Source organism: Oryx dammah, unplaced genomic scaffold (genome assembly GCF_014754425.2).
Source record: "Oryx dammah isolate SB20612 unplaced genomic scaffold, SCBI_Odam_1.1 HiC_scaffold_23, whole genome shotgun sequence".
NCBI classification, from domain to species: domain Eukaryota; kingdom Metazoa; phylum Chordata; class Mammalia; order Artiodactyla; family Bovidae; genus Oryx; species Oryx dammah.
This window is the reverse complement of record NW_024070207.1, coordinates 96,558,478-96,583,782: the sequence shown is the minus strand read 5'-3', so window position 1 is coordinate 96,583,782 and position 25,305 is coordinate 96,558,478.

Sequence of the window (25,305 nt, the reverse complement as noted above, 5' to 3'; positions counted from 1 at the left end):
GGCAATGGCAACCCACTCCAGTACTCCAGTACTCATCCCATGGATAGAGGAGCCTGGTGGGCTGCAGTCCATGGGGTCGCTAGGAGTCGGACACGACTGAGCGACTTCACTTTCACTTTTCACTTTCATGCATTGGAGAAGGAACTGGCAACCCACTCCAGTGTTCTTGCCTGGAGAATCCCAGGGACTGGGGAACCTGGTGGGCTTCCGTCTCTGGGGTCGCACAGAGTCGGACATGACTGAAGCAACTTAGCAGCAGCAGCAGCATAGACAAGGGAACAGAACTTGGAAGGAAAGTAACTTGCCCAAGATCATACAGATGATCAGTAGCAGAGAGAATGCAGGTAGCCCTTAAGTGAAACACTATATTAGTCTTTGCCTGGCTTCATATAGGAAAGATGTTAACTTTAACCTGAATTAAGTGTTGTGTGAGTCATCAGGGTTTAAAATATGGCACCATACTCTCGATAAAAAGGGAGTTGCTTCTTTGGAGAAATGTCTATTTAGTTCTTTGGCACATTTTTTGATTGGGTCGTTTATTTTTCTGGAATTGAGCTGCAGGAGTTGCTTGTATATTTTTGAGATTAGTAGTTTGTCAGTTGCTTCATTTGCTATTATTTTCTCCCATTCTGAAGGCTGTCTTTTCACCTTGCTTATAGTTTCCTTTGTTGTGCAGAAGCTTTTAAGTTTAATTAGGTCCTATTTGTTTATTTTTGCTTTTATTTCCAATATTCTGGGAGGTGGCTCAACATCACTCATTATCAGAGAAATGCAAATCAAAACCACAATGAAGTACCATTTCACGCCAGTCAGAATGGCTGTGATCCAAAAGTCTACAAGCAATAAATGCTGGAGAGGGTGTGGAGAAAAGGGAACCCTCTTACACTGTTGGTGGGAATGCAAACTAGTACAACCACTATGGAGAACAGTGTGGAGATTCCTTTAAAAACTGGAAATAGAACTGCCTTATGACCCAGCAGTCCCACTGCTAGGCATACACACCGAGGAAACCAGAATTGAAAGAGACACATGTACCCCAATGTTCATCGCAGCACTGTTTACAATAGCCAGGACATGGAAGCAACCTAGATGTCCATCAGCAGATGAATGGATAAGCAGGCTGTGGTACATATACACAATGGAGTATTACTCAGCCATTAAAAAGAATACATTTGAATCAGTTCTAATGAGGTGGATGAAACTGGAGCCTATCATACAGAGTGAAGTAAGCCAGAAAGAAAAACATCAATAAAGTATACTAACGCATATATATGGAATTTAGAAAGATGGTAACTATAACCCTGTATGCAAGACAGCAAAAGAGACACAGATGTATAGAACCGTCTTTTGGACTCTGTGGGAGAGGGCGAGGGTGGGATGATTTGGGAGAATGGCATTGAAACATGTATACTATCATATATGAAATGAATCGCCAGTCCAGGTTCAATGCAAGATACTGGATGCTTGGGGCTGGTGCACTGAGATGACCCAGAGGGATGGTATGGGGAGGGAGGAGGGAGGGGGGTTCAGGATGGGGAACACGTGTATACCTGTGGCGGATTCATGTTGATGTATGGCAAAACCAATACAATATTGTAAAGTAATTAACCTCCAATTAAAATAAATAAATTTATATTAAAGAGAGTTGCTGGATTTATTGTCAGTATACATGCAATCATTTTCTTAGGCAAAGTTAATTGTTTCATTTCATATTTCTCGGTAAGTAACATTAAATGTCTTTTAAGGCCTTCCCTGGAGAGCCAGTAGTTAAGACTGCACTTCCAACTGTAGAAGCATTCTGTCCCTGTACAAGGGTTCTGTCCCTGGTCGGGGAACTAAGATCCAGCATGCAGCATGGTGCAGCACCCCCCTCCCCGCCCAAAAAAGTCTTCTATCTCATGCTCAAGATAGTATACAAAGTGTTGTGATATAATATTTAGCCTGACATTTCCCCTTTACAGAAACATTCCTTTGGACATGAAAGCTATTTGTCCTGAGCCTTGTTTGAAATATAATTGCCATGGGGTGAAACTCCTCCTAATCAGCTAATATCTCATCTAATTACTTACACTAAACTTTACTGACAGGTACTGGAAGCAGGCTATGAATCTAGGGTAGAACAGAGCACCTTGGGAAAGATGGGTCTTACAAACAAAGAAAGCCTAAAAGCATTACGTTTACATCTCAGTATTTTCTGACTTTGCTTCTGCTAAGTCACTTCAGTCGTGTCCGACTCTGTGTGACCCCATAGACGGCAGCCCACCAGGCTCCCCCGTCCCTGGGATTCTCCAGGCAAGAACGCTGGAGTGGGTTGCCATTTCCTTCTCCAATGCATGAAAGTGAAAAGTGAAAGTGAAGTCGCTCAGTCGTGTCCGACTCTCAGCGATCCCATGGACTGCAGCCTGCCAGGCTCCTCCTTCCATGTGATTTTCTGACTCTAATGGGGGCCCAAATCCTACCTGTTCCCAACTTCAATTTTTCTGATAGGTGTGAGTTTCAAACCAGTTTTCTTTAATCCCAGGAATGGTGCTTCCTTGGTACCCCATCCCGTGAGTGAAGAATTCTTGTGTGTCACTTCCTTTCTCAATATGCCACCGATGAGCTTTTCCAACACCTTTTCTTCTTTTCCACAACAGTCTGTGAAATCTGGCTTTGTGGTAATGCATTCATTCCAATCGTCATGACAGTAATAAGAGGCATATTGTAAATAGCATTTACCATTGACTGTTTGCCTGATATTACATTGATTTTCATTAATCCTCACGACAACTGTATGAAGCAAGTTCTATTATCACTCTCATTTTATACATGAGAAATGTGAGGTCACATGGTCTGTAAGTGGTAGAGACAGGGCATGGACCCAGCTTTGTTTGATGGAGAAACGGGTACTCTTTTAAAACTTACTTTATTGAAGTATAGTTGATTTACGATATGGTATTAGTTTCTGCTCTACAGCAAAGTGTTTAGTTTTATATGTATACACACATACATACATATGCACACTCTTTTTTATATTCTTTTCCATATGTTTAGGAGATTGAACAAGTGCTCTGTGCTATACAGTAGGACCTTGTTGTTAATCCACTCTGTATATAATAGGTTGCATCTGCTAATCCCACATTTCCATTCCATCTCTCCCTCACCTTCCCTCCCCCTCCACAACCACAGGTCTGTTCTCTATGTATGTGAGTTGGTTTCTGTTTTGTAGATATGTTCATTTGTATTATTTTTTTAGATTCCATGTAAAGTGATATCATATGATATTTGTTTCTCTGACTTCATTTAGTATGATAACCTCTAGGTCCATCCATGTTGCTGCAACTATTTTTTTTCTGACTGAGTAGTATTCCATTTTACACACACACACACACTCTCTCTCTCTCTCTCTCTCTCTCTCTCCAGCTCCTTTTTTAAAAATATAGCTTCTTTATCCATTTACCTGTTGTTGAACATTTATGTTGGAGGAATGAGTACTCTTAGTTACTGCATTATAATGCCTCACAGAAACCCCACAATGTCTCAGAAATGGACCCGAGAGCAGTTTTTGAGCCAAGCAGAAGATAGTATTATAATCATCATAAATTTTGTATCATATATTCCTGTTCATAAAGCACTATCACATCCACTATCTGGATACGATTTGTATGCTGTCCTTGTTTTTCCCCTATGAAGTTACATTTGCAACTGTAGCCATAATATTAGGAGGACATTGAGGGAATTGAGGAAGTGTCTTCTTCAGGACTAAGATGATGATTCTAATAAGATGACCTTGGCGTGAGTGACAAGATTAATTTCTTTGCTGTTACTTTAATGGGTAACTTCCCTGCATTGTTTTGAAATGAATATACTCAGCTTCTTGATTAAATAATAGGGAGGACTGAAAGGGTATGATTTATTTCTAACCTGTCTGATTTAGAATGTATCAGTTCATTTAGAAAGTTTTATCTAGAACATACTCTCATATCTCCTGAACTATTTGTATGTGGTTCCACCTGAAGGTTAAAGGATGAAGTGGATGGTCTCTTCAGGCCTTTCAGAGATTCAAAACAAAACAAAACAAAAAACTGCTAAGAACTCACAAGTCCTGTGTTGTAACCCTGCCCCTTCCACTAATTACCTGTGTAACTTGGAGCAAAAATGTCTCTGAGCCTCACTTTCTTCATCTATTGGTTGCCATTTCCTTCTCCAATGCGTGAAAGTGAAAAGTGAAAGGGAAGTCGCTCAGTCATGTTCAACTCTTAGCGACCCCATGGACTGCAGCCTACCAGGCTCCTCTGCCCATGGAATTTTCCAGGCAAGAGTACTGGAGTGGGGTGCCGTTGCCTTCTCCGAAAAAGATGATTAGATAACAACTAAAGGTTCTTCTATATCTAAAATTCTTGGAGTTTGAATTTTTCCTGTTTTCTAAATTTATCTGGGAATGCCCTGGTGGTCCAGTGGTTAGGACTTTGTGCTCTCACTGCCAAGGGCCCGGGTTCAGTCTTTGGTCAGGGAACTAAAATCCCACAAGCTGCGCAGTGTGACTCCCCTCAAAAAGTAATAATAATCTAATCTTTATTTATAGTAGATACCTTACAGTAATACTAGTAGTGAAGAATACCATAGAACAGTGGTTCTCAAACTTTGTGGCCTTGAACCTTTAAAAATGATTGAGGACCTTAAGATTGTTTATCTGGGTTCTTTCTATTCATCAGTATTTACCAGATTAGAAATATGACTCTTAATGACCCCATGGACTATACAATCTATGGAATTCTCCAGGCCAGAATACTGGAATAGGTAGCCATTCCCTTCTCCAGGGGATCTTTCCCAACCCAGGAATCGAACCAGGGTCTCCTGCATTGCAGGCAGATTCTTTATCAGCTGAGCTACCAGGGAATCATTTTTTAAACATGAGAATACAAAAGCATATGTTCCTTTAGCTGTCAGAATGATGACACCTTTGCAGGTCATATAGCCTCTGGAATGTTCTACCATACACTCCTGAGAAAATGAGAGTAAAAAAGCAAATAAAGTCTTGATATTAGTATGAAAATAGCTTTAGCCTCACTGACTCACTGAAAGGGTCTTGGGGATCCCTAGGGGTTCTTGAATCACATTTTGAGAACCACTGCCATAGAACTTGTATATTTAATTTCTTTGTGAATGAAAGCAAATGAACAGTTAGCTTGTCTAGTTCACTATTATTTATCCCACATTCAGCCCTGATTCCTTCCTCCATTGCAGGTTAATGTATTAACAGGACAGGCCTTGTTCAAGAACTGTTTTACAATGGTGCTGTTCATGTGTTCTCTCTGGCCACCGGAATCCACACCCCAGTTGCTGAGTTGATACAAGTGGTTGAGATAACTTTTTGTTAATGCTCAAAGGATTTCCTTTGAGGCTTCATAATAATAACTAAATGATTAACTTGAAACAGAGGAACATTGTGGGACAAATACTGTGTACTAAATGATTTGAACATGGCTTAGATAAAACAAAAATAATATAGAGCATGGTTTCTAATTTAACTTCCAATCATACTGTACTAACGATGAGTAAAACTGATAAAGTGTGAGTGAAATGTCTCTTTGGTCCATATTAGGATTTTCTTCTCTTAGTCATCTGGATTCTATGTCGTCTTTTGATCCTCTGCTGTGAGCCAACTCTCTTCTGACCCACCACAAACCCCCAACTTCCACTGTACCGCTTCTGCATAAAGGTATTTTTTTCCCGGTCATAGAGGATTCTCCTTGTCTCTAAGTGTTATTACTCAGAGTTCCAACTTGAAGTCCAGAGTTCTCTCCCAGTCTAATTGTATTATTCTAGCTACATGGTTCTTAGTATATGGTATGAAAATTTAGCATTTAGATTTAATGAAGCTCATTACCCTTCAGAGTTCCCTGCAGTGGATTACTGGTGAATGATCTCAGTCTCTTGACTGTACTAGAATGGTAGAGCGGTATGATGGTACATCTCAGCTTTTGAGGTGAGAAACCACTGATAAAGTCTTCTCCAATGCTGAGTCAGTACTATTGATTTCTTTGTCATATTTTTATCCCACTTCAGTATAACACCTCAAGACTTATTATTTCTCTACAGGCTAAGGTTTCTTATTGTAAGCATGTGCAACTTTGCTTGGGAACCTTTTCTGACTTTATTATATGCTTTGGAATATAAAGGTAAGCAGAAAAAAAAAGAACAATTCCAGGATCTTAAAGCCTATGGAGAAAACTCAACCAGTGATAGGTAGGAGTTTGTTAGTAACTAATCCCAGTGCTCTCACTTTCATTTGAGACAATTCTGAGCATGTTCTATATATTCCCCTAGCTGTTTCCAATGAAATTGAGCCTCAGTTGCCTGTAGCAGAAGCCCCTTGGTTTATGAACCTAGCACTGATTTGTTTCTTCCTTTCTCTGACTTACTAATGGTATTCCCTGAGATCACCTCCCATTTGTCCCCAAATCCTTGTCTCAGTCTCCTTTGAGGGCATCCTGTACTTAGATAGACCACTTTAAATTTGTGATTTTGTCTTTTCAGTTGGTCCGCATCAGTACTTCTTGTTCCAGTGGCAGCAAAGCTCATTTATCATGCACGGCTGATCACTGTCCCATGGTAGCAGCCAGAGCTTACAGTCAGTGGTGTCCTGGTAAATGTTTAACAACCACCCCTTTTCCCCGCCAAGGGCAAACCCCTCTCATTTATAGCTTTTGTTGGTGACTGTGGTATACATACTCCCACCATGGCTGACTTCACACTACCAATGTCACTGAATGCGAGATTGAACAGAGATGTACACATTTGACCCTTGTGAGTCCATACACACTAGCTATAGCATGCCAGTAGTGCTCACTGGGGTGAACTGTCAATAGAATAGGGTGCTGCAGAGATGACTGTTTGAATGCCAGAGTGTAAATATCAACTAAGTATCTATATCCCTCATGGTATATAGATGAGGACCCTGAGGTCCAGGGGAGGAAGGGATCTCCATTTTCTAACACAGTCAGTTAGGGAGACCAAGAATCAGGTCTTTGTGGCTCTTGTCTATTGATGCAGATGACAAGGAGCAGAGTTCAGGTTACAAGGGGGCAACAAAAAGGATCTGATTTTCCAAGTTCAGTGATAATGGTAAAACATGTGTTGAAGGTGTAGGATCTATAAGGAGATAAGATTAGGTCAGGATAAACATGGATAGTGCCTTAATAAATGGTTTTTCTATTTTACCCTGTGTCCACAAATATTTACTGATGCTTCCAATATGCCTGGAATGATGTTAGGAACTAGGAATTCAACATTGAACAAAACAGACAATTTCTATCTTCCTCCAGTTGACATACTAGTGAGAATAAGGATCAGTTCAGTTCAGTCGCTCAGTCGTGTCCGACTCTTTGTGACCCCATGAATCGCAGCACGCCAGGCCTCCCTATCCATCACCATCTCCCAGAGTTCACTCAGACTCACGTCCATCGAGTCTGTGATGCCATCCAGCCATCTCATCCTCAGTCATTCCCTTCTCCTCCTGCCCCCAATCCCTCCCAGCGTCAGAGTCTTTTCCAATGAGTCAACTCTTCGCATGAGGTGGCCAAAGTACTGGAGCTTCAGCTTTAGCATCATTCCTTCCAAAGAAATCCCAGGGCTGATTCCTTCAGAATGAACTGGTTGGATCTTCTTGCAGTCCAAGGGACTCTCAAGAGTCTTCTCCAACACCACAGTTCAGAAGCATCAATTCTTTGGCGCTCAGCCTTCTTCACAGTCCAACTCTCACATCCATACATGACCACAGGAAAAACCATAGCCTTGACTAGATGGACCTTAGTCGGCAAAGTAATGTCTCTGCTTTTGAATATACTATCTAGGTTGGTCATAACTTTTCTTCCAAGGAGTAAGTGTCTTTTAATTTCATGGCTGCAATCACCATCTGCAGTGATTTTGGAGCCCCCCAAAATAAAGTCTGCCACTGTTTCCACTATTTCCCCATCTATTTCCCATGAAGTGATGGGACTGGATGCCATGATCTTCATTTTCTGAATGTTGAGATTTAAGCTAACTTTCTCACCCTCCTCTTTCACTTTCATCAAGAGGCTTTTTAGCTCCTCTTCACTTTCTGCCATAAGGGTGGTGTCATCTGCGTATCTGAGGTGATTGATATTTCTCCTGGCAATCTTGATTCCAGCTTGTGTTTCTTCCAGTCCAGCGTTTCTCATGATGTACTCTGCATATAAGTTAAATTAGCAGGGTGACAATATACAGCCTTATGTACTCCTTTTCCTATTTGGAACCAGTCTCTTGTTCCATGTCCAGTTCTAACTGTTGCTTCCTGGCCTGCATACAGATTTCTCAAGAGGCAGGTCAGGTGGTCTGGTATTCCCATCTCTTTCAGAATTTTCCACAGTTGATTGTGATCCACACAGTCAAAGGCTTTGCCATAGTCAATAAAGCAGAAATAGATGTTTTTCTGGAACTCTCTTGCTTTTTACATGATCCAGCGGATGTTGGCAATTTGATCTCTGCTTCCTCTGCCTTTTCTAAAACCAGCTTGAACATCAGGGAATTCACGGTTCACGTATTGCTGAAGCCTGGCTTGGAGAATTTTGAGCATTACTTGACTAGTGTGTGAGATGAGTGCAATTGTGCAGTAGTGTGAGCATTCTTTGGCATTGCCTTTCTTTGTGATTGTAATGAAAACTGACCTTTTCCAGTCCTGTGGCCACTGCTGAGTTTTCCAAATTTGCTGGCATATTGAGTGCAGCACTTTCACAGCATCATCTTTCAGGATTTGAAACAGCTCAACTGGAATTCCATCACCTCCACTAGCTTTGTTCGTAGTGATGCTTTCTAAGGCCCACTTCACTTCACATTCCAAGATGTCTGGCTCTAGATTAGTGATCACATCATCATGATTATCTGGGTCATGAAGATCTTTTTTGTACAGTTCTTCCATGTATTCTTGCCACCTCTTCTTGATATCTTCTGCTTCTGTTACGTCCATACCATTTCTGTCCTTTATTGAGCTCATCTTTGCATGAAATGTTCCCTTGGTATCTCTAATTTTCTTGAAGAGATCTCTAGTCTTTCCCATTCTGTTGTTTTCCTCTATTTCTTTGCACTGATTGCTGAAGAAAGCTTTGTTATCTCTTCTTGCTATTCTTTGGAACTAAGGATGCTAAACTATTAAGTGCAAATAGAACAAGTACTCACTCCACTGTTCTTGCCTGGAGAATCCCAGAGACGGCGGAGCCTGGTGGGCTGCTGTCGATGGGGTCGCACAGAGTTGGACACGACTGAAGCGACTTAGCAGCAACAGCAGCAGCAGAATAAGTATTAAGAGAAGTACAGGGTGCTGTGTATTAACAGAGACCTAATCTAATCTGGTGGGGAAAGAAATGGCAACCCACTCCAGTATTCTTTCCTGGGAAATCCCATGGACAGAGGGCAGGCTATAGTCCATGGTGTCACACAAGAGTCAGGAACAACTTAGTGACTAAACAACAGCAATCTAATCTGGAACTTTGGAGAAGAAGAATTCTAGGGAGAGCAAACAGACCTGAAGCTCAGAAAGACTGATTTGCAAAGTCAGCTTAAGATTGGCCAAACAGCGCTGGATGGGTAATAAAATAGAGAAAATTAAAAGAACTCTCTGAGAGAGAGATTGCTGTTTATGATTGTAAGATGTATTTAATTTCCTTTTTGTGGGATAGGTTGGGGAGTGTGACATGGGGAGTCACTGAGTAGAATTAACCAGAAGTGGTATGTTTTAATTTATATTTTTAAGAAGATCCACCACGATTATGGACTAGAAAAGCAATGAAGTTTCATCTAAACCAGGAGACTCATGCTGATATCATTAGGGTCCCACAAATATATGGTGGGTGATCACACCAGTAATTCCTTAACACTCCATTGGTTTAGCTTAGCAATTTGATAGGGTATATATAGTATAAATATTACCTCTGACATTTAACTTTTTTTATATTTGCTGATGTAATTTATAATCTTTATACTACCCTACTAAGTATCTGGCTGGGATTCCCTGGTAGCTCAAATGGTAAGAATCTGACTGCAATGCAGTAGACCCAGGTTTGATCCCTGGCTTGGGAAGATCCCCTGGAGAAGAGAATGGCTGCCCACTACAGTACTCTTGCCTGGAGAAACCCATGGACAGAAGAGCCTGGGAGGCTGCAGACCATGGGGTCACAAAGAGTTAGACACGACTGAGGGACTAACACACAAAAAAGCAAATATCTGGCTATAAAACCTGAATCTTAAAACATATAACAGTAAAAATACAAGGCATTGTTCTAAGTACTTTACAAATATTAACTCATTTAATATGTACGGTAATCCTATGATATATGGTGTATACTTTTCTTTATTTGAATAAACTAAAGCCCAGAAACCTATATACAGGTCAGGAAGCAACAGTTAGAACTGGACATGGAACAACAGACTGGTTCCAAATAGGAAAAGGAGTACGTCAAGGCTGTATATTGTCACCCTGCTTATTTAACTTCTATGCAGAGTACATCATGAGAAACGCTGGCCTGGAAGAAGCACAAACTGGAATCAAGATTGCCGGGAGAAATATCAATCACCTCAGATATGCAGATGACACCACCCTTATGGCAGAAAGTGAAGAGGAACTAAAAAGCCTCTTGATGAAAGTGAAAGAGGAGAGTGAAAAAGTTGGCTTAAAGTTCAACATTCAGAAAATGAAGATCATGGCATCCGGTCCCATCACTTCATGGGAAATAGATGGGGAAATAGTGGAAACAGCATCAGACTTTATCTTTTTGTGCTCCAAAATCACTGCAGATGGTGACTGCAGCCATGAAATTAAAAGATGCTTACTCCTTGGAAGGAAAGTTATGACCAACCTAGATAGCACATTGAAAAGCAGAGACATTACTTTGCCACCAAAGGTCTGTCTAGTCAAGGCTATGGTTTTTCCAGTAGTCATGTATGGATATGAGAGTTGGACTGTGAAGAAAGCTGAGCGCCGAAGAATGGGTGCTTTTGAACTGTGGGGTTGGAGAAGACTCTTGAGAGTCCCTTGGACTGCAAGGAGATCCAACCAGTCCATCCTAAAGGAGATCAGTCATGGGTATTCATTGGAAGGAATGATGCTGAAGCTGAAACTCCAGTACTTTGGCCACCTCATGCGAAGAGTTGACTTGTTGGAAAAGACTCTGATGCTGGGAGGGATTGGGGGCAGGAGGAAAAGGGGACGACCGAGGATGAGATGGCTGGATGGCATCACCAACTCAATGGATATGAGTTTGAGTGAACTCCAGGAGAAGGTGATGGACAGGGAGGCCTGATGTGCTGCGATTCATGGCATCGCAAAGAGTCGGACACGACTGAGCAACTGAACTGAGTGAAGTAAATTCTCTTCAGCTATGTGATTTGCCACTTTGAATATATATATATATTTATATATATATATATTTATATATATATTTGTGTTTTAATAACTTTGTTATTTGGTTAGAATCATTGAGGGGGCTTCCCTGATAGCTCAGTTGGTAAAAAAAAATCTGCCTGCAATGCAGGAGACCCTGGTTCAATTCCTAGGTTGGGAAGATCTACTGGAGAAGGGATAGGCTACCCACTCCAGTATTCTTGAGCTTCCCTTGTGGCTCAGCTGGTAAAGAATCCACCTGCAATGCAGGAGACCTGGGTTCAATCCTTGGGTTGGGAAGATCCCCTGGAGAAGGGAAAGGCTACCCACTCTAGTATTCTGTCCTGGAGAATTCCGTGGACTGTATGGGGTTGCAAAGAGTCAGACATGACTGAGTGACTTTGACTAGAATCATTGAACTTCTTATTCAGATAATATGAGTCCAAAAGTCATAGGCTCTTTTTCCTCTTTTATTTCTTAATGAACACATTTGTGTTATTTATTAAGTAGCAGAACTTTTATGGGAGGCACACTGACTGAAACCACCCACCCTGTCCAGGCACCGTAGTAGCCATTTGCATGAGTTGTTTTACGACAGGAGGTCCTGGTAAGGAACAGGGAACTAATAAGCCACCACCAACCGAAGAGTTCAGGAAAGGTCAAAAGGAGACACCACACCTCCCAGAATCCTTCTCTCTGGCATCCATCTTGGCTGAACAAGGCATGCACCACCAGGAAGGACTCTGAGTCAGAATGATTGGCTAAAGACAACCCAGAAACTAATCCCGTCACCATAAAACCCCAGACTGCAAGCCACCTGGCAGAGCTGTTCTCCTGGGTTCCCTTACCCTGCTGTTCTGCACCCGGGTGCCCTCTCCCAATAAAATCTCTTGCTTTGTCAGCACATGTGTCTCCTCGGACAATTCATTTCTGAGTGTTAGACAAAAGCCCAGTTTTGGGCCCTGGAAGGGGTCCCTCTTCCTGCAACAGAACTACTGTAAATGTTTTGCAGACACTAACTCATCACAACTGAACAAGTTGTACTCCTTTCCAGTAGAAATGTACTGTCATTTCCATTTTAGAGGTGAAGTGACTGAGGCGCAAGGAACTTAAATAATAAGGCTAAGATCACACAGCTTTTAATCTAATAATAATTGGGAACCAAACCTAGGCAACCTAGTTTAAGTGTCATGCTTTTAACCTCTAGATTGCATGCAGAACAGTTCAGCTGAGTCCCAAAGAACTATATTAAATGACAGGAATGAATTTTTCACATTTTTAGACTAAATATGTTCAGTTCTTCTAATCTTTCCTGATAGTACAATTTGGCACTTACATGCAGTGATTATTTTCAGTTCAAGATAGGAAAGATAAAGTGAAAGCAGTACAGTATTCTGAGCTTTTCGTATAAACTACTTGAAGGTTAATTCTATAGTGTATAATTGTTTAAACCTCTCACAGACCTCAGGGTGGGAGAGCCGTGATAGGTGCTCCATAATTTGCTTCTTGATGAATTGATGTATCTTTAATTTTCATATTAAGACTGATATTCTTTTTAGGTCCTACCTCATGAACAGCAACAATAACAATAAATATTTTGCCTTATTAGATATGTCTAAATGTGAATTACAACTGGATCTCTCTAAAAATCCTTCTCATGTCATTTATATAAGTTAGAGAATAGATAGCATCTGTTTTAAAAAATTGTATTTAGCTTTTGTAAATGGAGCTGTAATGGCGTATAATTAAGGGAAATCACTGATCAGTGTCATCTGTCATATTAGCTCTTCATCATTACTACTTCTTGAACAAGTACTTGAAACAATTGCAGATCTGCACCATGCCATTCTGTGTGTTGATGGGCTCAGCTAATAAAGAATATCATTTTAGCTTTAAATAACATTTCTAGTTTGGGGAACACCTTCAGGTAACCTCTTTTGATCTTTGTTTCTGACTTTCTATACTCCTTTCACTTCATCAGTAATTGTTTTTCCTATCAAACAGAAACTCCTGGTGGTGTCAAAATAACCAGAGAGAAAATGATGTGGGGTTTTAGTGTAAATATGTCAGGTTGAACTTCAAGCCAGTAAAATTCAGTCAAGTGCTATCATTTAAAAAGCTGTCATAGGAACACATGTACACCTGTGGTGGATTCATGTCAATCTATGCCAAAACCAATACAGAATTGTAAAGTAAAAATTAAAAATAAATAAATAAATTTAAAAAAAAAAAAAAAAAGCTGTCATAAAGGATTGTATGACTTACAGTACACATTTTATTTTTATAGGTGACTAATGCTTCACAGATGTGTGATTGTTTGGTGATTATAATGACAAAGAATGACTTTGCCCTTTGATTCCTGGATTTAATCCATCCTTGCCCTCTTCCTGCTTCCTTTGACCTTGATAAGATCCACCTTGAGTGTATAAGTGTTTTCACTACCCAGATTCTTAAAATGGTCTCCCGGCTATTTGTTTTTCCTGGGGTTATCGTTGAACTACCCAGTGGAAAAAATGAGCTTGTTGAGTTGAAGAAACATCCAAATCTTTGGGAGAAAGGCACCCAAGCAAGATCTCCTGGGCCATTTAATTATTTAGCAGACACTGTTGAGAACCCAGTAAATTCTTGGCATTGGGCATGGGATTAGGTATTCAAAGATGAATAGCATTGACCCAAACTCAAAGGGCTCTTGGTCTCTTGGTATATGAAATCAGAGAGGTAGAAATTGATACCTGGATATTCTACTACATCAGCTGTCTTTCCTGTGGAAATTGAGAACTAAGAGAGTAAATAATTATTAAACATTTTAACAGGCTTTGTACATATCTCATTTAATTCTTCCCCAGTTTGTCATTGTGTGTCCAACTCTTTGCTGTGCCATGGACTGTAGCTCACCAGGCTCCTTTGTCCATGGGATTTTCCAGGCAAGAATACTGGAGTGAGTTTCTGTTTCCTCCTCCAGGGTATCTTCCCAACCCAGGGATCAAGCCCATGTCTCTTGGGTGTCCTACATTGGCAGGCAGATTCTTTACCAGTGAGCCACGTGGAAACCCCTAACTTGTCAAGAAGGGGATAAAGCTGCAAATTTTACAGATGAGGGAGTGTAGAAAAGGCAAATAATTTGCTTAAAGTTACAGAGTTGGCAGGGCTGAGGTTGAACACAGGTTGAGGCTGAAGCTCAACCTGACATGTCAGAGATATCTGTTTGTTGTGTCTAAGCTCATGAATCTCCATCATTCCAGCTTGGCTTTTAACACTGGAAAAGTCCCAATTAAAAAAGGGAAAAAATGTGAGAGAGAAAAAAAGGCAATAAAAAACCAACAGAGTAAATTGGAGTAACAGCTAGGGCTTAAAAAGTGTGGAAATTTAGATTGAAGGAACAAATTTTATCTTGTACCATGGAGTAGAATATAACATCGGTGAACTGCTATGTGAGATGTGAAAATGCCTAGCCTCTGGATGTTGGAACTTTAATGACCATAATACCCCTTTTACATTAGGCTGGTTAACATCATCTGCTATTAATATTTCATGACTGAGGGCCAGTCAGCTATTTCAAGCAATTTCAATGACAGAAAATGAGTGTAATATTTGAGATAGTCCATCATATTTGTAAACTACTGCCATAGTAGTAATCAAATATCTAATACCTGGGATTTCTATTAATGGGTCCTAGTTCTGTCCCTAAAGCAACATAGAATTTGCATAATTTACAACATTAGAATTTACATAGTTCTATGTTGGAGCAAATGCTGTTTGGCTGTCTCAAGTGTGAATTGAAGAGAATTCTTAGTTTCCAGGGGAAGAAAATCTGGTTATCTGAATTTGCAGTGTTCTGGTTCCTGTAATAGTTTTTTTTTTTTTTTCTCATTGTGTTTTGTTAACTTGTTTAGTGTCAGTAGACCCCTATCTGCTGTTAGTGTGTGAGAGGAGTCAAGTTTTTGAGCCTTGGCTGAGGGTGAAATCCTTGAAGTATTTTTTTATTGGGGTCATAAGTAATACTCTAGGACATTTCTCAGTAGCCAAGCAGCTGGGGCTCTGGTGGGAACTCACCACTCTGACCTTGCTGCATGGAACATGCACATCTTTATGATATTCTTTTTCCATGCCCTGATTCAATTAAGTATGGAATGCTGTGGGAACAGTTAGGGCAGGTACCCCAGATTTGGTGCGAAAAGGTTTTCTGAAATAGTCGGCAGACATCAGAACTAATTTCACAAGTTAGAAGAAGAATTAGCCAGGCAAAGCTGAATAATGGGAGTAAGGAACAGAGTACCTCCAAAAGAGAAGAACACTATATGTGATGGTACCGAGGTGAGAGAGAACGTGGCATGTTTAAGCAACAAGAAAGGATTCAGTATGACTTCTTAAAAAATTTCCAACTTTTTTGAGATGTAAACAATAGATATAATTTATATACAGTAAAGTACATCCATTTAAAATATACATTTTTATAGGGTTTTAAATTGTTCTGTGAAACATAAAATTTACCATCTTAACCATTTAATGTGTATAATTGGGTAATGTTAAATATATTCACATTGTGGTACATAGTCTCTTTTGAATAAAAACATACTCAACCTCCTTCATAGGACAAGAAAAATAATATAGCATTACCCTTTATATTTTCATGACACTTGGATTGCAAATATGTTGGTAATGAGGACATTGATCAAATGAAGTTCAGATTGTAATCATTAAAGCCAATTAATTTTTCTCTATCATTATCCCACTCACCACAATGGAAATAGTTCTTTTCCTTGTCCAGGATGAAATCTGAGTAAGCTTCACAACTTTTTTTCATCACTTACACAACAGCAAATCTTGTGGTCACTGTGTGTGAAAGTCACTCAGTCATGTCTGACTCTCTGCGTCCCCATGGAGTATACAGTCCATGGAATTCTCCAGGCCAGAATACTGGAGTAGGTAGCCTTTCCCTTCTCCAGAGGATCTTCCCAACCCAGGGGGCAAACCTAGGTCTCCCACATCACAGGCGGATTCTTTACCAACTGAGCCACAAGGGAAGCCCTGTGGTCACTGTAAGGATCAGAATAATTTAATATATTGCCTGTGGCCAGGAAATTAGTAGGTAGGGAAGGTCATATTAAAATAAAATTCCTTTCATTCTGAGTGTGGTCTTTCCCACATTCTTTGATAAAAAATATATAGCAGTGAGGATAAAGATGAAGAAATGGGCAGTAAATGAAAGTGGCCACCACTGGCCTTTGCAGATGGTTTTCCACTATGGGGAAGGGTTTTAAGAGTTGATTCATTTTCATTGCTACATAAAATTTCATGGTATAAACATACCACTGTTAAATCACACAACAAAGTGTGTTTCAAATATTTTGCCACGTCAAACAGTGTAGTAGAAAACATATTTTATGCCTAGCTCTTGTGCCTGTGTGCAGGAATCTCTCTACATAGTTTATAACAGAGTAAAACTCCTGAGTCATAGGGGGTGAAGATCATCAAAATTTAAAGATATTGGCAGAGTGCTTTTTAGGAGTTTGTCTCATTGCTATCTTTTTTAAAAGGAATTTTATTTATTTATTTATTTATGGCTGCACTCGGTCTTTGTTGCTGTGCGTGGGCTTTCTCTATTTGCAGCAAGTGGGAGCTACTTTTCACTGCAGTGTTCAGGCTTCTCGTTGAGGTGGCTTCTCTTGTTTGGGAGTGTGGGCTCTAGTGCACTCGGGCTTCAGTAGTTGTGGCACACTAGCCCATTAGTTGTGGTGCCTGGGCTTAATTGCTCCATGACATGTGGAATCTTCCCAGATCAGGGATTGAACCCATGTCTCCTGCATTGGCTGGCAGGTTCTTTACCACTGAGCTACCAAGGACACCCTCATTACTATCTTTATAAAAACATTTAAATGTTTACTTATTTGGTGAGTATGAAATTGTACTTCATTGGCATTTTAATTTGCATTCTATTTATTATAAATAACATATTAAATTGAATTTCCATAGCAAGTTACCACAGACTGGAGTGGCTTCCCTGGTGGCTCAGATGGTAAAGAATCCACCTGCACTGTGGGAGACCTGGGTTCAATCCCTGGGTTGGGAAGATCCTTTGGAGGAGGACATGGCAACCCACTCCATTATTCTCTCCTGGAGAATCCCCATGGACATGACTGAGCAACTAAGCATACCCACAGGGGTGGCTTAAACAATAGAAATGTATTTCTTATAGTTCTGGAGGCTGTAAGTTTGAGATCAGGGTGCAGGCATGGTTGGTACTGGTGAAGGCTTGCTGATGGCATTCTTCTCATTGTGTCCTCACATGGTAGAGAGAGACTCAGCAAAGTCTCTGGTATATGTTTTTTTATAAGGGCACTAAGCCCCTTGTGAGGGCCCCTCCCTCATGACCTCATGTAATTCTTCAGTTCAGTTCAGTCACTCAGTCGTGTCCGACTCTTTGTGACCCCATGAACTGCAGCACGCCAGGCCTCCCTGTCCATCACCAACTCCTGGAATTCACTCAGACTCACGTCCATCGAGTCAGTGATGCCATCCAGCCATCTCATCCTCGGTCGTCCCCTTCTCCTCCTGCCCCCAATCCCTCCCAGCATCAGAGTCTTTTCTAATGAGTCAATTCTTCGCATGAGGTGTCCAAAGTACTGGAGCTTCAGCTTTAGCATCAGTCCTTCCAATGAACACCCAGGACTGATCTCCTTTAGGATGGACTGGTTGGATCTCCTTGCAGTCCAAGGGACTCTCAAGAGTCTTCTCCAACCCCACAGTTCAAAAGCATCAATTCTTCGGCACTCAGCCTTCTTCACAGTCCAACTCTCACATCCATACATGACCACTGGAAAAACCATAGCCTTGACTAGACGGACCTTAGTTGGCAAAGTAATGTCTCTTACTACCTCCCAAAGGTCCCATCCCCAAACAGTATCGTATTGGAGACTAGGGCTTCAACATAAAGAAATTTGATAAGCCTTGATCCATGTATATGCCCATGAAAATGCTGCTACAGTGGATTTATGGAATACTTCCAGTTTCCTAAGGCCCCTTGGAGTCAATCCTTTCCTCCACCCCTGGTCTAAGGACAACAATGATTTCCTTTCTGTCTCTATGGATTAGTTTCCATTTTCTAGAATTTTATGTAAATGGAATCATACAGCCTGTACAATTTTTTTTGCCTCACTTCTTTCACTGATTTTGAGATTTATTCATATTATGTCTATCAGTAATCTGTTCCCTTTTATTACTGAATATTATTTCATTGTATGGATATCCCACATTTTGTTTATCCATTTACTTGTTGATGGACATTCATATTGTTTTCAGTTTAAGGCAGTGATGAATAAAACCTTGTATGAACATTCATGTACAAGTCTTTTGGGGGATCATATATTTTCATTTTACTAGCAAAAATGCCTAGGAGTGAAATGGCTGGGCAGTTTGCTAAATGTCTAGGTTCGATGCAGGATACAGGATGCTTGGGGCTGGTGCACTGGGATGACCCAGAGGATGGTGTAGAGGGGGGGAGGTGGGAGGGGGGTTCAGGATTGGGAACACGTGTACATCCATGGCAGATTCATGTTGATGTATGGCAAAACCAATACAATATTGTAAAGGAAAAAAAAAATTAAAAAATAAAATCTGAAAAAAAGAAAAATGAAAGTCAAAAATAAATAATAAAAATGAAAAAAGGAAAAAAATGTCTAAAGTTAAAGAAGCAGACAAAGTTTCAAAGTGGTTTTACCATTTTACTTTCCGAACAGTAATGTGTAATAGTTCCATTGTTTCCACCTCCTCTCTAACACATGATATTGTTGCTGTTGACTTTTTGTTGTAGTCATCCTAGTGGTCATATACTGGTATCTCATTGTCTTTTAATTTGCATTTCCCTAAAATTCCAGATATATTTTAAAGAAATTGAATACTTTTTTCATGTGCTTACTAGTCAATTATATATCTCTCTTAAGAAGTTCTTGTTAATGTCTTTTGCCCCTTTTTAATTGGGTTGATTTTTGAAGCATAATATATCTTTGTATATTCTAGATGCAAGTTCTTTGTGTTGTATTTTCTCCTATTCTTTGGCTTACCTTTTAATTTTCTTAATAGTGTCTTTTAATCTTGATGAAGTCCAGTTTATCCTGTTATTTTTGATGATTCATGCTTTTAGTGTCTTACTAAGAAATCTTTTTCTACACCAACATCACAAAATTTTTTTCCTATGTTTTCTTCTAAAAGTTTTATAGTTTTAGCTTTAAATTTCAGTCTGTGATCCATTTCTAATTTATTGTACATCATATGTGTATTATATATGTTGCATATATCACAGTAAGTTATTATATGTATCATATATAATATAATCTAAACTAATATATGTGTGTATATATTATAACTAATATGGCTTAAACTACTATACAGTCTACATTAATATTGTAATAAATATACAATTATAGTTCTGTAATTAATGTATGTATTATATTAGTGTGTATATATTAGCTTAGCTCATATATACCATATATGCACATATACACTGTAATCTGATAAGATACTAATTATAGGTAAGGGCTGAGGTTCATTTTTTTTCTCGTATGAATATCGATCATGCAAACACTATTTGCTGAAAAGATTACCCTTTCTCCATTGAATTTTCTTGGTGACTTAATTGAAAATCAACTGACCATATATTGGTCTACTGATCCTTTAATTCTGTTAAATGTGTCTTTTGTTTCACTGGTACTACACTATCTTTATTCATGTAGCTTTATAATAAGACTGAAAGTCAGGTAATGTATGTCTTCCAACTTGTTCTTCTTTTTAAAACTGTTTGGCTATGGTTTTTCCAATAGTCATGTATAGATGTGAGAGTTGGACTCTAAAGAAAGCTGAGCACTGAAGAATTGATGCTTTTGAACTCTGGTGTTGGAGAAGACTCTTGAGAGTCCCTTGGACTGCAAGGAGATCCAACCAGTCCATCCTAAAGAGATCAGTCCTGGTTTTTCATTGGAAGGACTAATGTTGAAGCTGAAACTCCAGTACTTTGGCCACCTGATGTGAAGAGCTGACTCATTTGAAAAGACCCTGATTCTGGGAAAGATTGAGGGCAGGCAGAGAAGGAGACAACAGAGGATGAGATGGTTGGATGACATCACTGACTCAATGGACATGAGTTTGGGTGGACTCCGGCAGTTGGTGATGGACAGGGAGGCCTGGCGTGCTGCAGCTCATGGGGTTGCAAAGAGTCGGACACGACTGAGAACTGAACTGAACTGAGGACTAACGTTGTATTTGCATTCTGGGAAACAAGTGGAGCATAAATTGAGGGATAGGGCAAAGGCAGAAAAACTAATACCTAGACTGTTTCAGTAATATTAGAAAGAGATGAGCTCTCCTTTAAGGCATTGAAGCCAGAACAGCCCAGCAGAGCTCTCTGGTATGATGGTAATGTTCTAGAGCTGCTCCGTCTGATGTAGTAGCCACTGGCCACATGTTTCTCAGCTCATTTCAGTCGCTTGTTTGAGTCCAACTCTTTGCGACCCCATGGACTGCAGCACGCCAGGCTTCCCTGTCCATCACTTAACTCCTGGAGCTTGCTCAAACTCATGTCCATTGAGTTGGTGATGCCATCCAACCATTTCATCCTGTCATCCCCTTCTCCTCCTGCCTTCATTGTATCCCAGCATCAGGGTCTTTTCCAATGGGTCAGTTATATTCCAATAAGTCATGTTTCTACTAAGTTCTTATATGACCACTGGGACTAGGGAAGTGACTTTCTAAATTTTATTTAATTTTAACTAATGTGAATCTGAATGTAAATGTCTACATATGGCTCAGCGCAGAGCTCAAGGAAGGAATAGACTTAAGAGATAATAAGGAGAAAGTGGGAAGTGTTTCATCACTCATGAAAGTCAAAACACACAGAACAAGGGTAAGGGGAGAAGAATAAAAAGATGACACTCACCTTTCTGTATTGTATTAATTAGTTATCATGTATATTACCATTAGAGTATAAACTTAATGGGGGTGGGGACTGTCTTTTAAAGATTTATTTATTTATGTTTTAATTTTATTATTTATTTATTTTTTACTTTACAACATTGTATTGGTTTTGCCATACATCAACATGAATCCGCCACGGGTGTACACGTGTTCCCCATCCTGAACCCCCCTCCCACCTCCCTCCCCATACCATCCCTCTGGGTCATCCCAGTGCGCCAGCCCCAAGCATCCTGTATCCTGCATCGAACCTAGACTGGTGATTCATTTCTTATATGATATTATACATGTTTCAATGCCATTCTCCCAAATCATCCCACCCTCTCCCTCTCCCACAGAGTCCAAAAGACTGCTAACAAACACATGAAAAGATGCTCAACATCACTCATTATCAGAGAAATGCAAATCAAAAACACAATGAGGTACCATTTCACGCCAGTCAGAATGGCTGCGATCCAAAAGTCTACAAGCAATAAATGCTGGAGAGAGTGTGGAGAAAAGGGAACCCTCTTACACTGTTTGTAGGAATGCAAACTAGTAAAGATTTATTTTTTTTTATTGGAGTATAGTTAATTTACAATATGGAATTAGTTTTAGGTATACAGCATGGTGATTCAGTCGTGTGTGTGTGTATTCTTTTTTAGATTGTTTTCCCTTATAGATTATTATAAAATGTTGGGTATAGTTCCCTGTGCTATACAACAGATCTTTTAATCCCAAACTGCTAATTTGTGCCCCCCACCCCCCACCTTTCCCCTTTGGTAACCATGAGTGTTTTCTCTGTCTGTGAATCTGTTTCTGCTTTGTAAATAAGTTCATTTGTATCATTTTTTTTTAGATTCCACATATAAGCAGTATCATATTTGTCTTGGCTTATTTCCCTTAGTATGACAATACCTAGGTACCACCATGTTGCTGTAAATGGCAAATTTTTATTCTTTTTTTTTGCATAGTATTCCATTTTGTACACCTCCCCCCACCACACATCTTTATTTTTGGCCATACAGTGTGGTATTCTGGATCTTAGTTCCCTGACCAGAGACTGAACCCAGGCTTCCTGCAGTGGAAGCATAGAGACTTAACCAATAGGCCACCAGGGATGTCCCTATACCACATCCTCTTTATCCATTCATCTGTCGATGGACATTAAGGTAGCTTGGAACGGTCTTTCTTAGTTATTGTTTTATTCCCAGCATCTTACATACTGTCTGGCATATAGCAGGAACTCAGTGAATATTTGTCAAAGTATGAAAGGAAACGAGGGAGAGAAAATGATCTGATATGATATTAGCCACATTCAATATGATAAGAGACTAATGTGAGAAGAAAATCCAGGAGGAAGTAGGTAATACTAGTAATACCTAATGTGTACTGAGGACCGTGGTCAGGTGCTACTGTATGTTCCTACCTACATTATATCATTTAATCTGTACAACAATCCGGAGTCAGATATTATGCCCATTTTACAGATACAAATACTGAAAATCAGAAAATTAAGGAACATGAATAAAGTGACATTACCAAGTGGTAGAGTTAGAATGAGGTTAGTTTGGGCCAAGTGGTGGGACAAATAGTGGCAGCTCAAAGAGAAATCTCAATTCCAGATAACAGATTTTGGAATCGTCAGTAAAAGATGTTTGCATGTGAATGGAAGTGTTTGTTTAGTAAGAGAGATTATAGAATGAAAATAGTGATCTGTTCGGAGAGAATCCTTGAAACTGAGAAGTACTGAGAAATGATGGATGGATGAAAGAGGAAACCCAGAGAAGGTCATGTCCCCCAAATCAAGGGAGACAAAGGATTGAGGAAGGGCGGGGTGTGGTCCACATTTCATAGGCTGGAGATCTCTATGTATTTTATGGAGTTAGCAATTAGCAGTTTATGGTATTGATGACAGAAACAGTTTTCTGAACTGGTGGAAACAGATTACAAGTCACCGAGGAGTAAATAAGGATGTAGTGATAAGATATGAAATTCTTTGTTCATAAGGATAAAAAGATATGGTGGTATGGGAAATGGGACTGTGGGTTATCTACATTGTTGTTTTAAAAAGGAAAATATTTGAGCATGCTTATGAAAGGAAAGGCTGTTGTGGAGGAGGTTGGAATATGAGGGTTGGAGAGTAAGAACCTTGACAATGGATTTTGTTATCTACACTAATGCTGCTCATTGTGCTCAGCAGACCCATGCCAGTCCATGCACTGTGAGCTACTGGTCTGAGACACGATGAATATGGAAATGAAAAATAAACATGTAGGAATATTTATTGTTATTTGACAGTCATTTGATACCTATTGAATATAAATATAAGGGCTTCCCTGATAGCTCAGTTGGTAAAGAATGCGCCTGCAATGCAGGAGACCCCAGTTCGATTCCTGGGTTGGGAAGATCCACTGGAGAAGGGATAGGCTACCCACTCCCGTGTGTTAAAACTAGGAGCTTGTACTCTGTATATTCTTCTTTGGTCATTTTTGCTTTTGCAGTGATTCACTTTTATTATGTTTTACACAAGCATAAGATAAAAAATGATCCTCAGAAGACTGGATGTTTTTTTTTTTAATGGTCCTTCATCACAGTTTGAGAACCACTATGGAAAACAAACAAAGCAACAGTATGATGAAGCAGGCATGGTAAAATGTTAACATTGAGGAGACCTGGTTGAAAGGTATATGGGAACTTTGTATTTTTTAAAAAATATTCTATAAATTGAAATTAATTAAAAGTAATTTTTTTTTAAAGCTTGAAGACTAACGAATGTAGATAACAAATCAGGGGATTAATCTTAAGGGAAAAATTGACAACTCTTCCACTGCAGTTGAAAGGTGGGAAGGAAGTGAGTGTGTATTAGGTTAAGTTTATATTTTTTAACTTGTTTTTCGTTGGAGGATAATTGCTTTACAATGTTGTGTTGGTTGCTGCTATACAACAAAGTGAATCACCTAATATGTCTGGTCTTCCCTGGTGGCTCAATGGTAAAGAATCCTCCTGCCATTGCAGGAGACGCAGATTCGATCCCTAACTTGGGACTATCCCCTGGAGAAGGAAATGGCAACCGACTCCAGTATTCTTGCTTGGAAAATCCCATGCACAGAGGAGCCTGGCAGGCCACAGTCCATGGGGTCACAGAAGAGCTGGACACAACTGAGCAACTAAACAGCAATGTACATATGTCCCCCTCCCTCTTGAACCCCCCTCCCACTTCCCACTCCATCCCACCCCTCTTGGTTGTCACAGAGCACTGAGTTGATAGGTTAAGTTGATAACTGGAGCTTTGGCGTCAAAGACCACCCCTGCCTGGGATTTGGGTGGCATCTTTATATTCTCTCTGGGGAGTAGGAGGTGAGTACTCTTGCTGAAAGGAAGTGCTTTTGTACCTTCTTGAGAAGGGAATGGCAACCCACTCCAGTATTTTTGCCTAGAGAATGCCGTGGACAGAGGAGCCTGGTGGGCTACAGTCCATAGCGTCACAAAGAGTCAGACACGACTGAGCAAAACTTTCACTTTTGTACCATCAGAGCTGGGCTCTGAGTCAGAGTTTGTATGCAAGTAGTTTATTTAGAAGTTCATTCCAAGAATCACCATTAGTTTTAGTTAGGGAGTCAAGAGAGAGATGAGAAGTCGGGTGATAAAGTGTGTGTTATGGAATAGGTTTCTCCCATGGACAACTGGGATTCAGTCCTTCTGGGAAATGCTATGGAACAGTCGGGAACATAGATCATGATTATCCCATTTTAGAGGCAAGAGAACTGAAACCTTTGTCCTCCGTCTGCCATCTATTTGTCATCTCCTGAGAGCTGCAGTAGGGTGATGCTGGGGCATACTGAGAATAGTGGGAGTTGAGGATTTGAAGGCACTGACAGCATCTTCTATGATGAGATAGGAAATGAGGGGAAACAGGGTTTGAAGAGAGGGATGAAAGTTAAAACATGATACCGGTAGGAATGGGCAAAGGAACTGACCAGTGA